The 13,886-nt window shown below is 37.0% G+C and overlaps 1 protein-coding gene across 1 annotated transcript in view; it reads left to right on the forward strand.

Moving 5' to 3' along the window:
• LOC136032779 (lipid droplet-regulating VLDL assembly factor AUP1-like) overlaps positions 1-13,886 on the forward strand; it is a 41,319-nt gene that overhangs the window by 6,304 nt on the left and 21,129 nt on the right. The window contains exons 2-3 of the mRNA XM_065713140.1: positions 2,227-2,370; positions 7,528-7,681. The gene's annotated coding sequence lies outside the window, so the exon portion shown is untranslated. The remainder of the gene's footprint in view (positions 1-2,226; positions 2,371-7,527; positions 7,682-13,886) is intronic.

Consider the following 13,886-nt stretch of genomic DNA (forward strand, 5'->3'; position numbering starts at 1 on the left):
TGATACGTGATTGACGTAACCGTAGTGGATTCACTCTCTTTGGGGGAGTTGGGGGGAGGGGTTCAGTGATTTGGCGAGTTTGGTGCTTTTGGACATGCTAGGACAATGAAAATTGGTAGGTGTGTCCAGGAGCTGCACAAATTGACTTGATAAAGTCGTTTTCCCAGATTTGACCATCTGGGGGGCTAAAGGGAGAGGAAAAATTAGAAAAAACTAGGTATTTATAACTTACGAGTGGGTGATCGGATCTTAATGAATTTTGATATTTAGAAGGACATCATGACTCAGAGATCTTATTTTAAATCCTGACCGGCATTAAGCCTCTGATTTTCCTTTTAAATTAATCTATTGGTTCTTAGAATTTTGTTAGAGCTCATACTATATGAGCTCTTGGCTCTTAGCTCTTCTTGCCTTGTAACAAGTGCCATATGAGCTCTTAGTTCTTCTTTAAGAAAGGAGTTGACCAAGACTGAGCCAATATTGAATAGAGGTGCATTTTAGATCATATAGCTGAAAACACTGTCAGTAAGATTTTTTACAGGAAGCTCAAAACCACCTCATATTGCCTTATATATGATTTAAGGTTGTTTAATCACTAAATATTTGAAATAGTTTTAGTTCTCAGGATGTTGAAATAGATTTAGGCTTATCAATTTGATACCAATAATGTGTATTTGTAATCACTAAAAGCTTGGAACAATTTTAGTTCTCAGGATTTTGAAATACATCTAGGCATTTTGCCTTAATGTCAATAATGGATATTTACTATTGAAACTTGGTGCTATAAGGCTGAAAAAAATTCGGTGTTGATTATTTCAGACTGGTGGAAAGTGAGCTAATAATTCATGTCTTCTCCCCATCCCTCTCAACTACCACAAGGGGACAACCAGGAAGCTGCCTGTCCCTCTGTGGAACAGCCTGTCCACCAGCCACCCACCATCCAGTCTCAGACCCTAGAACCCTTCAAGAAAAGGTTGATTAAGACTGGGTCAATGGTGAATGGGGATTAAACTTGGATGTCAGATTGTAACCTCAAAAAAAAAACACCAGCAAGGTTTTATGCAAGAGGTTTGATGTTATCTTGCTGGATGTGTGATTTAAAGTTGTTTAATCACTAAAAACTTCAAATAATTCTAGTTCTCAGTATTTTGAAATACATTTAGGCTTATTACCTTCATAACAGTAATGAATATTTGCAATTAAACTTTTTATTGTCAGACTAAAAAAAATTTCCATGCTCACAATTTCAATTACTGTATTTCAAGTTATCATGAGCAGCAAAGGTAAAAAGAAGAAAAATACAGATGAGTCTACACTGGAGGCATTGACTGCTTGGTCATGATGACATGTCTGAATGAGTCCTTGTATGTTAGTGATAGGGTTCCTGCCTAGTATAAAGAAACCGATGTTTGTGTGTTGTTAATTGCTTGTTTTTTGCTATCAAGTTTTCACTTTTTTTTAAACTATCAAGGCTATTGATATAACTGCTGAGTGTCAGTTGTATATTTTTTAGCAAGATGAATAAAACTAGCAATTTGATCAAAGGCCTAGAGTTTTGATCAAAATCCAGGTTATGACCAAATAACCTAAGTTATGGATAAAGACCATAAAATATAAGCCCCATTTTTTTGCAAATTAATATGCTAAGATCTTACATCTTTTGACTGAAAACAACTTTGACTAAAATCTGACAACTTTGCTCTTCCTTCTCAGGCTTTTTTTTATTGTTTTTCATTCTTCTCTGATGAAGTGGTCTAAGAACTTTCAAAGTTCTCGCTTCAATGTTTTATTTGGCAGTGAGCTGAAAGATCTTAGCACCATGATGAAGCAAAAAACAACAATATGTGAGGTGTAAGTTCTTAATACATTGAAGAAACAAAAAAGGATAATGAGGTGAAGGAAGCAAGATCTTGGAACTTTGATGAGTCAAAACACAGGCTTATAAAAAATGAGTCAAGGTTCAAGGTTTTATTTCTAATACCATATTTACACAACGTATTAAATTCCTGACAGAGAGAAAATTCAACAGAGTCAGGAACAAAAAAAAGTGCTTAACACATAAATTTAGATTAATTGTTATTCTACTAATATTCCATTTATGTAGATTTAAACCAAAATCTCTTTTGGAGTCATTGCAGTCAGTCATTTTGGTATCAACTGTACCATTTTATTAATTACATTATCTTAGTATGCCATGCGTAATGAAATAATAATTTTACTTTGTAGGATACAGTGTCAGTCAGTTGGCTCCCTTTTTGGATTCTTGATTTATTTTCCTTTCGGCGTGTTGTTATTCTTTCTTCGGTTGTTAATTCTGATTCCAGCATACACTTTTGTATCATTTTGTGCACACCATGAAGCCCTCAAGAGGTAAGCTCCTATACTTTTGCATAAAAGTTCAAAAGTTTTCCATTTTTTGTTTTCTTTTCTAGAAAATTCAATTTTTTTGCACTTGAAGAAGTTGTTTTACCCTCCTCCCCCCACACCCAGGAAAAATTTTCAATTTTCCTAGAAAATCATTTGGAAAATTTTGAAGAACTGAATCCGGACATAGATATGGGTTAAATTGAAATGCCTTGTTGGAACATATTTTTTTTTAAATTCTAATTAGCTTGAGGTTGTTTATTTTTCATTTTCATCAGTCAAAGGTTTCACCAACAATTGGATTATCAGGGGTTAGTTCAAAATGATGCCTGCTCAGTGCTGGAGCTCCAAAAACATTGCTGGCACTATTTTCTTTAATGTTTAATTTTTAAAATGCTAAGTTCTTAATTCATTTCTGGTGCTCAAATTTACAAAAATAAGATTTCTCTAATGGAAGTAGAGTGTAGTTGGAACTTAAAAAGAAATAAAATTATTGCTTCGCAGTCTGTGTGAAATACATCTGAAAACTGGTTCAAATAAGCTTACTCATAATATTTCTTTCTTTTTGTAGAATATCTGTAAAGCTACTACTTTACTGGAAACACAAAACCAACATAACAAGACAAGCTTAGTAATAAAAAAAAATTGAAAAGAAACAGCAAAATCTTCCCCTCCTCTCTGCCTAGATTTTGAAAAACACATTTTCCATCCACTTGACTTTTGTGAGTTGACACCACAGATTTTGAGATAGCCATTCTGTCCAGAATTGTTGAAGGGTTCAGAAAATATATCTTTAGGACTAGGGATGAAATGAACCCCAGAGCCCCTGGGGTAAGGACTGTCAATGATGCATATTGCCATTTGTTTATAAATAGGTTTTATATTGAGAAAGAGGGGGACATGTTGGATCTTGAGTTTCAGGATTTCCAAAAAAAAAGCTTTTCTGATGGAAGTTAAGAGTGAAGTTGAAACTGAATACAAAGCAAAAAAAAAATATTACTTTACAATCTGTACAACGTGTACTTGAAAAACAGGTTTAAATAAACTGAATCATGGTTTGTAGAATATCTTTAAAACTAGTGCTTTACTGAAAACATAAAGCCAACATTTCAAAACAAGAATAGAAATGGAAACTTTAGCTGATTTAAGTCAATAAAAATGGACATTCTGTATTCTTAGTTGCCTTTGAAACAATCTGTCTGTAGCCACCATTTTTTTCTCTTTCTGCTCAATCTAGATTTTTCTTTCTTTTTTTCTATCAGGATCTCTTTTCCGTTATTGTTTTGTTTGGTTCAGACCAAACGAAACAATATAAGGCTATTTTCTATTATTAGTACTTTCAGAGTAAGTAAGTAAGTAAGTAAAATATTTATTACCCGTATTTTTCACATGGAACAAAACGGAGTACAATGAAAAAACAAATAAAAGAAAAGAAAAAGAGAGAAGAAAAACGGAGAGAAATTTAAGACACAACATGGAAAAATACATAATCAAGAACTGTAGAAATGTTTAAGCCAGGGTGGTTCCATTTTGCCTGGAAATTAGAAATCAACCGGTTTACCGCGATACTGGGGTCTGCAATCCTATGTTTATCAATCATATATGTATTTCTCGTCCACAAGGGGCATCGCAGCAGGAACTTCGAGAACCTAAAATAAAGGGACCGGAGCTTGCGTTTTTGGGTGTCAGTTAATAAATACCAAAATGGCGCGATATATAAAATATGCGGCAGTGCGACAGCGTTATACATATTGGCGGGATACTTTCGGCATAAGAGGAGTCTGCTGGCGACGATAGACCCATACGCGGTGCGGAGTTTTTTCTCGACATGTTTGACGAGCAGTAGACGAGTTTCATTAAGGTTACAGCCTATGGGTAAACCCAGATACACGACATGAGATGAAACGGTAATTGACTCGCTACCCAGTAGGAGGTGTTCAGGCTGAGAAGGACTATCGTTGAAAAAAAGAACTGCAGATTTAGAAGTATTGAAAGCCAGGCCGATTTCTCGGTATTCATCACGCAGGATCGAGAAATTCGATTGCAGACCCCTAATAGACCGACTTAGATTTAATAGATCGTCCTCGTATGTAAGTAGCAACACATTTATATTCTTGGAGATACATGAAACATTTACACATGCCTGGGCATTTAAAACACTGTTATTGTACAAACTTGGGGATAATAATGAACCCTGGTGGACACCTTTCTTTACTGGAACAACCACTGATGTGATGCGGTTACCTATTTTTATACGCGCTTTTAAACGGCAATACATATCGTACAGTACGCTAGTGACACGGAGGTTTACACCTTGCTGGTAAGCGGCTAAAAGGGCCTGAGCGTGAATCGACGAATCAAACGCTCTACTCACATCAAAAGCACCAATCACTATAGGATCACCGGATTCGTGAGAATCCGCTAGAATAGCGGCAAGACTGAAGAGAGCGTGAGCACAACCCAGACCCGGTCGGAAACCGAACTGGTGGTCAGGCAATCGACACGAATATTGAATTTCTTTTGAGACTAAGATCTCTAGAACTTTACAGAGCACTGGTGATTGGCCTATACGAAGAGCATTGGTCTGTTGGTTTCCCTTTTTTAAGGATGGGCGAGAGCAAACCGACACAAAAAGAGTCAGGCACTATACCAGTGGTGAAAATAATCTGGAATAGCAGCGTCAGATATTCAATAAGCATAGTAATACCGTGTAGCAGATTTAGCGCGCATAGTTCGTCTACACCTCGGGAATGTTTCTTCTTCAGCTTTAAAATAGCTTCATGTACGCTTCCGTAAGTAACGACAAAATCAGAGACACACTGGCTGGATAATACCGATTCTAGCCGGTTTACGAAGGGATTAGACGCATTTGGGTCGGGGGCACTGAATTCGTTGGAAAAATACAATTCCCAATCTTTTTCGCTAATCGAATCATGGGGTTTTCCGGCGACCGGTTCGCTCAACCGGGCTTTCCAGATTAGTTTTGGGTCACTTACGATTCTGGAGGAGTACTCTTCTTTTAATTTGGTACGATGAGCTTTCAGTTGCTTGTCAAATTTTCGTTTAGTCCATAAACGGATAGAGTTAACAGGACCGGATTTAGGCCTATCATAATCTTGCCAGATTCTAAACCAAAACTTAGCATCGTTGCAACACTTAACTAGGGCCGGATTTTGCGACAATTTGTGAATTTCTGTTTTCATTTTAACCTTTCTGGTTGGAACTGCTTTTTTTTCAGCTACGAGAAGCGAGTGAGTAATCTCGGCACAAAATATATTGATGAGTACTCTTGCATCTGCGGGATCAAAATTCGAATTCACTTGGAGTAAATGGAAGGGGATTCGTATCTTTACAAGAAGTGAGTTCAGCACCTGATGATATAAAGTAGTATTAATTTTATCCCATTCACTTACTACTTTCCACTTGTCGTTTTTGGGTTGACGCAGAGCTGGTTTTGTGCTTAGAGATGCTAGTAGGGGTAAGTGATCAGCGAAGACAGCGTCTTTTAGAACAGTTACACTTCCGTTAATATTCTTAGAGCAGGCCGTATGGTCAATGTTTGAAACGGACTTTGAATTATGAACGAAGGAGTAATCACTGTCTTTTGGGAGGATGATAAGTTTGTCATCAAAGATGCAGTTTAGAAGCTGACTACGGATACACGTGCTGTCAAGAAGGTTGCAGTTCAAGTCCCCCATGACTACACAATGCAAATCTCTCTGGGTCACAGACTTCAGGCACTTCGCTAGTTCGCGAACTGCGTTCATAAACTTTCGCTCCGATTTGTCATCATGGTAGTTTGTAGGAAGATATACGTTGAAGAATGCGATACTGCCGGAAGATATAGCCAAGAAGTGATCATGCGTAAATAACACCTTACTTTCAATATACGGGTGGCAAATAATTGCCAAGCCACCGGAGTGGCGTCCGAAAGACCGAATTTTTGCCGGCTCGAAGTAAAAAGTAAGTTCGTGCGAGAACTTTAGGAGAGAAATATTGTGAGGAGAGAGCATATGTTCTTGTATAAACATAATGTCACAGTCTGCAGAATACTTTTGAATTATGGCGAGTTTGTTGGGGACTCCTCCGTTCATGTTCCATGACGTAATTTTGACGCAGACTGGGCTATTAGACATTGGGCCGCTTCAGCTCACTAACGATTTTTATTATTGTAGGGCACTTGAAGGAATGTCAAGTGTGGCGTTTTGATTTGCAGAGGGCGCATGCTATAGGGTTTCCACAGAGCTGGTCGGGGCTAGAGCCATGACCTCCTTCTCCGCATCGAGAGCAAATTTGCTGGCTAAAGCAATTAGCAGAAATATGACCAAAATTCTGGCAGTTAAAACAGCGCTTTGGGAGAAAGATAAATTCCTCGATGGGGTACCGCTCCAAGATTTTCAAAGTACTGTTTTCTGATCGTCTAGCATTAACAGTATAAATATAAAAGAATAATGGAATTTTCGAAGATAGTCGTTACTATAAATTGGGTAAAACTTTTTAAGTAGTTTTAAATTGAGGAATATATAAAGGTAATATATAAAAGAATATATAATATATAAAATATATAATATATAAAATGAATATATAAAAGCCCCTCTTTGTGTTGTCCTATGGAACAGTCTTGTGGTGACTTTACTTGTGAACAAGTTGGAACAGCAAAAAAAGAATCTTTGGCAGAAATCCAAAAAAAAAATTCATTAGAAGGTTTCTGGAAGCACGGTCATTGATACAGCAAGAAATGCTCATTGAAGATATTTGAATGGGCAGTCGATAAGTTCAAACAGCCGACAAAAGCTAGTCCAATGTCAGTTGCTGCCGGGCAGGGCCACTGTTGAATTTCTATAAAAAGTAAAGTACAAGTAAGTATCTAAAATTGACAAAAAGAATAATTCTTTCAATAGAAAACGACTAAGATATAACAAAATTTGAAAATCAAGTTGAAAAGACTCTGATGGATGAATTTTGTAAAACTAAAAGTTTTAAGGAAGTATAGTTTTGATTTTGTTTTTATTTTTTTCAGCTTGACAAGAGCTTACCCTAGGAACAATTTCCATATAATAGATAAAGATTCTGAAGAGTAACCATACTACCATAGTATGATCCACAACGCTTAAAAGGATGATGTTTTTTTTAGATTTTTAGGGCAACAAAACACTTTTTCAGGCGTATTTTGAGTCACCTCTCAGTGGTTTTTGGAGTTACATATGAAGAAAGAAGCAAGAAAGAGTGCAACAACGAGCCTTGCTCTGTTTATATTTCAAATCATGTGACTGCATTTGATGGAATTGTGTTTTACCTGGCAAATGGATGCATTGCAGTAAGTTATTTGGATAAAGTATTGTTATAGGTCATGGAGTGGTTATTTTACAGTAACACTAGCTTACTCGTCAGGTGTTGCTGAGATTTTAGAAGAAGTTCAATTAAACGATCCCCTTCTCCCACGGGAAATTCTCTGTCGACCCCCCCCCCCTTGTGTATTAACAACGATAGTATTTTTGTAGTTTAAAAGTAATTGAAAATTTTTCTTCTCTGACAAATATCCTCCCTCACTGGGAAAATATCCCCACGTGGAAAACTCCCAGTAAAATCCACCCGGTGGAAAGTTCCCCCCTTGAATATTCTCCCCGTGTAACATTCCCCCAGAATATTCCTCCCGCAGAAAATCACCCTCGCACTACCCCCCCCCCCCCCTCCCCCGTGCTGCGAAAAGTTCCTTCCCATGCAATTCCTCTGGAAATTTTTCTTCGTGTTGCTTCTTCTTCTTCATAAAAAAAACACTTAGAATCCTAAGCAGGGTCTTTTCGACTTCCAAATGCGTATAATACATTGCACATACACTGCACATTATAAGACTTTCATAATACATTTCATGAAATAATATGTATTGTAATCAACTAGTAAATCAACTTAGTTAAGACAAGGATTCAGATAATAAATGTCTATATTTACCACTTTTCTTTTATAGACTAGACTGCCCGGCTTTTCAGGAACAAATGCCCTGCAGTATGGCATGCTCAGTACACATTTACTTTCTCCAGATTCCGACAGGCTCTCATTCCGTAAACAGTTCCTCCTTGGCTTGTGTTTTGTTATGTAGTTTGCAAACATAGGAGGTGAGATGAGGATATGTGCTGGAGGCTGGTTTTTCTAACGATTGAAAAAGACCCGCGTGTTTTGTTGATTACTGGCAAGGAGAATGTTATTACACCACAATGCTGGCATAATAGGTTTCAGTATTTAGGAAACCTGTTTCCAAGTTTGTGTTTTTCTTCAAATGACTGTTTTATCGTCATCATTCTACCATAGTTTATTCATCTTTTTAGATGGGCGTAATGTAGGCTCGTGGGAAGATTTTGGTATAGACTCTTAAAGTGGTATTTTTTAAGATACTGGTAATAAGTTGGGCTTTTTGGTCTACCTCAGGAGCTTGAAGAACCTTTTTATAATCTGTGTTGCTTAAAATTTGTTCAAATGTTTATGGCACACTTGTTAAATGTAGGTGGCACAGTTTCACAGCTCGTGTCATTTACAGTGGTCATAATCGCAAAATGGTCTGTCTATAGATCTTGTACACCATGTATTGTTACATGCGGAACAAGATATGCTGGTCCTGTCTGCAAGTCTATTGTTAGGAAATTTCTGATTTTATATTATAATAGGTGTTCAGACCGAACAGCGTAAGCACCTAAGGATCTGGGACCAGTAGAATTATTTTTTCGATACACTTTCACGTAGTGTTTGACTGATTTGAATCTTCCCGCAGGTGACTATGGGCATAAAAATCACCAAACAGAATTGTTTTTTGCCTGGTTAACTCTTTGTATAAAACATCGAAATTGGGTTTTTCCCGTTAGGATTATAAAATGAATATATTTTAAGGTAGTCACCATTTTTAGGTGAAGAATGACACCTACGCCATCTACATTGGGATTGTAAGGTTTAATTGGCACTGCAGAGTGAAATAAATTATTTATTACGAGTATAGTGACACCTTGACTTTTAAGGTTGGAAGAACTATCTTTTCAGAATATTTTATTACTAGGGATGATTTTCTTTTACAGCTCATGTAGATTTATTTCTTATAGGCACACAATGTCGGTATTATTTTTGTTCAGCCACAGAGGCGCCATTAGGGGGAGGGGGTCAGGGGTGGCCCAAGCCTCCACCACAAAGGGCCCTTTGCCGGCCATAATTATCCATTGTGTCCAACATAATCCATTCTGTTCAATTGATTTGAAATTACTGCATGCCTTTAACCAAAGAGTGTAATTACATGACGACCCTTGGGGTAATTACGCTATTTGCTATTAATCATTGTAAACTTTGAAAGTAGGTTAGATTCATAATAAAAGTCTCAAGTTGTGTCAAATGCCCATTTCCTAGGTGATTATATTAATATTATAAATTCTGAATTTTTGCAGTAATTCCTCTAAGTTAACAGATTAAAATAGGTCAGTTCCTGTCAAATGTTTCGATGTTTATTTCCTTGTTTTAGTGAATATAAGCCACCGTTTTAGATTACTCGAGTCAGTTCTTATTCTGTTTCTTTCCTCGTTTATGTATATTTACTGTATCATATGTGCAAATAATCATTTTTATGCTCGACACATAAACCTTATGAAAGTTAGAGACGCTTGACATCCTCTACCGGTCGAACCTCAGATTGAAGGCTAACGCTACTATAAGACTCCAAAGACGAGAGCACAGAGAGAAGTAGAAGACTTTACATCATTAAGCCTATTAGCTTTTTAGTTAGGTAAATATAAAAATATTAATAACCATTCGCATTAGAACTCAAAAGATCACCAAGCATCTGAAACAATTTGGGACAACTTCGACGCTAGGAAAGAACTTCGTCGAATCTGGAAATCGGACTACTACCTTGGCAGATGAAATGAAGCGAGAGTACTCCGAGACTTTCGACCGTCTACTAGCCAAATTTGACATAAGGTTCACAGATAACTTGTCAGTGCTGAGCACACTCGAAGCCTTGGGTCCAACCTCGACCAAGTTTATGGACACAGAGTTGCTCAAGCGTTTCTCTGCTCTTTACGGCGAGCTGGATATCGACGACATTCTTCTCGAATCTCAAGCTCGTATTGCTAAGCGTTTCTTGTTGGATGAGGATAAAAGGCCGGAAAACTTCCTAGACATTGTCGACCATCTTCAGGCATTACCAGTGGCTTACTCAGAAGTAATTAAAGTACTTCGTATTGCTGCCACACTCCCTGTGACAACAGCGAGCAATGAGCGTTTGTTTTCTAGCCTAGAAATAGTGAAAAACTACCTGCGGTCTACAACAGGAGACGATCGTCTCAGTCACCTCCTTTCGATGTTTTCAGAAAAGGATTTAGTAAAAAATTGGACTACGACCAGCTTGTTGACGATTTTGCAAAGATGAAACCTCGGCGGTTCCCCTTGTTACCTTGAGTGTTGTAATATTTTTTTCTCTTGTTAGGTTTTTCCTTTTTGTAAATATATTTGATCTGAAAGATTTCTGCTGAAGGAAAACCGAGATTTTGGTTAAAACCCTCAGCATGATAATGAAGATTACTTTCACCGACGTATTGTTTACTTAAATAAGAAAGTTTCTCGCTGAGGAAGGCCAGCCTGTAGTCTGGTTGAATTTTCCACTTTCAGTTTAATCACTTAACTTCGTTGATTGTAATCTTCGATGTTATATTAATCTTACAGGTCAGTGTCGCTGAGTTCTACATTCGGTTACAGTACATTTCTAAGCAATACACGGATGCTGAAAATGCGTTTTTACTTAGAATATTCGATCGATGTGCTGCCAAAACCAAGAAAAACATTTTTTCTTACGCGACAGGAAGTGACTCGGGGGGGGGCAAGATTGAGTTCATGCCCACCCCAACATTTGGCCCAAATGGCGCCTCTGCTCAGCCAATTTGTTAAATCTAGAAGCTTTTTTGACTTTAAGAAATTACATTATATTTGAAAGATCTTGAAAGTTTTTTCTTCTAAATTTTCCCGTGTCTATCAAATCATTTTCGCATGCAAAAGAGAGAAAATCTTTTTCCTTTTCTCTTTCTGTTTGCTCTTAGCTGTTTTCGAGTTATTTGGGTGCGAAGTGCTTTTTTCTCTTTGCTGACTTTCTTTGCTTTATCTGAACTGTATCTTTTCCATTTGTCTCTTTGGTTCTGCTTTTTTGGGAGATGCCAGGGGTAGCTATTGCACTTTTCAGGAGCTGAAAATCCGCAGTTACGGAACTCCATATGCTAGGGCCAAGAACTGTAGTGATAGCTTTCCTATTTATGATTGCCTTCACTCATTGCGTTTCTCCATAGGATTAAATCAAATGGCTAACTGTTAAATATGTTATAATTTTTTTCTAACTCGCTTTATTCTGAGGCAATCTGTGGTCTGTGTTAAAAGAATTGTATATCTTTTCGTGGTCTTTGTTGGGCCGGTGTTAGAAGTGCAACCCCGTGTATTTGCGCTTTCTGGTGAGGAGTTCTATTGCTTTTCAAATTTCTATTGAGCGGTGGGCTCGCATTATTTTTAGAGGACTTTAATATAGAGTTACCTGATGTTGTTGTCAGACTTTGAGCTAATTTTGACTTGGAAATCCTTGCTGTAATTGATCTGTATTTGATCTGCCAATCTTACTATAATAGCTCATTTCTGATACGAAGGACATATTTGCTTTTGCAGGAAAGAGTGTCCATAGGTTTTACTATTCCTGCAGTGTGGTTCTTAAGCTTTATATTCTTCATGAATGTAACCCGTTCCTCCGCATAGTGGACACGCGGAAATCATCGGTTTGTATTGTTGATGTGGCCATGCATAAGATCGATAAAACGGATTTGCTTGTGTTGTTTGTACCAAGCTTTTTGACCATACAAATATAGAGCAATTGTTATGTCTTTTTTGCTGCTTATTGAAGGAGATTTATTTCCACACAGGACATATTCATGGAGGGCCTGTTTTTATTACAATTGTACATTGGACTGGAATACCTACAAAAAATATCGTGTTAGACGTTTGAATGAAAATATTCGCACCCATTTTATTTTGAAAATAAATTTCAGCCATAGCTGATCTAAGAAGGCCCACATCAAAATTAGCGTTTGTAGTCGAAAACATTTATTTCTTTACCTCTAGGTTCTTTTCTTGTTTAAACGGCTCCATTCATTTTTCTCGTCAACACTGAGATAATATCCGTTTTTGTTATTTTTTCAAAAATATTTGGCTTCGTGTTTAGCCAACATCTTGGTCTTCTTCTTGGTATTGTTGAATGAGATACTATCTGGATATTTATATTCTTGGTAGCTTGGCTTATTTTTTCCTTTTCGGCTATCCTTTTGTTTTTCTAATCAACACTGAGATAAGATCCGTTTTTGTTATTTTTTCTTAAACATTTGGCTTCGTGTTTTGGCCCACATCATGATCTTTTTCTTGGTATTGTTGATTGAAATACAATCTGGATATTCACATTCTTGGTAGCTTGGCCTTTTTTTCACATAAGGTATCCTTCTGGGGAATACTTTTGCTGAGAAGTTGTTCCGCGTGATAACTGACTTGGGTATTAGATTTCTTATAAATATTCTGTTCTACAAAAACACATATGAGCGCCTGTTTTAAACTGTACTCAAACTACACTGCATTTCGTACATTGCAAATTGAACGAACTATTATGTAAACACGGTAGGGAATATGAAGTGATAGTGCGTCGATCCGGTTTAGGGAATGATTATGAGATAGACGCACTAAAAGTAGAAGAGAATATTTTTAATTTCATGTACAGTACCAGAATATAAAAAATTGGGGAAATGTCTCAAATACAGCAAGATCATTTAATTTTACTCACTATCTAAATAAACGAGTTTACCAAGAAAAGGGGAGGCCTAATTGATCTGTCTTATCCATATTTACTCAAGTCTATCTCCTAGTTATCTATCTTACTAAAACCAGAAAAATTAGAGAACCCAACGGTTATTAGTAATATTTAAGGTAAGAGTTTGACATCTTACTTCAAGCTAAAGAAATTCATTGAAAATCTGGCTTTGAATGCTCATGTCCGCCAGATAGTATGGCGTAAGGACGGGTTAGTTACAGGTTTGTATTAGGATACTTCTGCTCAAGCTGTAGCATATATTTTAAAAGAAAAGGCATTTGATATAAAGGTCTTCTGTTGTAAACCGTGGTTTTTAGCTGTTAGATTTGTTACTCTGGCATTATCTGTTGAGGATGTCCTAGCTGCAACCTGGACAGCACTGAAGCCCGCTGCTTTTGGGGATAAGACACAGTGAAGCTGGGTTGACAAAATCAAAACTCGTGATCAGAGACTAAATCGCGGCTTCTTTGTTGATTTTGCGCATTTTTAAAGTACATCAAGAGCTAGCGATGAGACGTATTAACTGTCTGTTTCTGGATATATAGTAAGAACAACATGTACTCACTTACTTGTTCCAAATTCTTCGACTTGATTGAACAATAACTAAATAAGAAATGAAAGCTGAGCTTTCTTTAGTATTTTAGAGATAGTTGTGTAGTAAATC

This window comes from Artemia franciscana, chromosome 11 (assembly GCF_032884065.1).
Source record: "Artemia franciscana chromosome 11, ASM3288406v1, whole genome shotgun sequence".
Lineage (NCBI taxonomy): Eukaryota > Metazoa > Arthropoda > Branchiopoda > Anostraca > Artemiidae > Artemia > Artemia franciscana.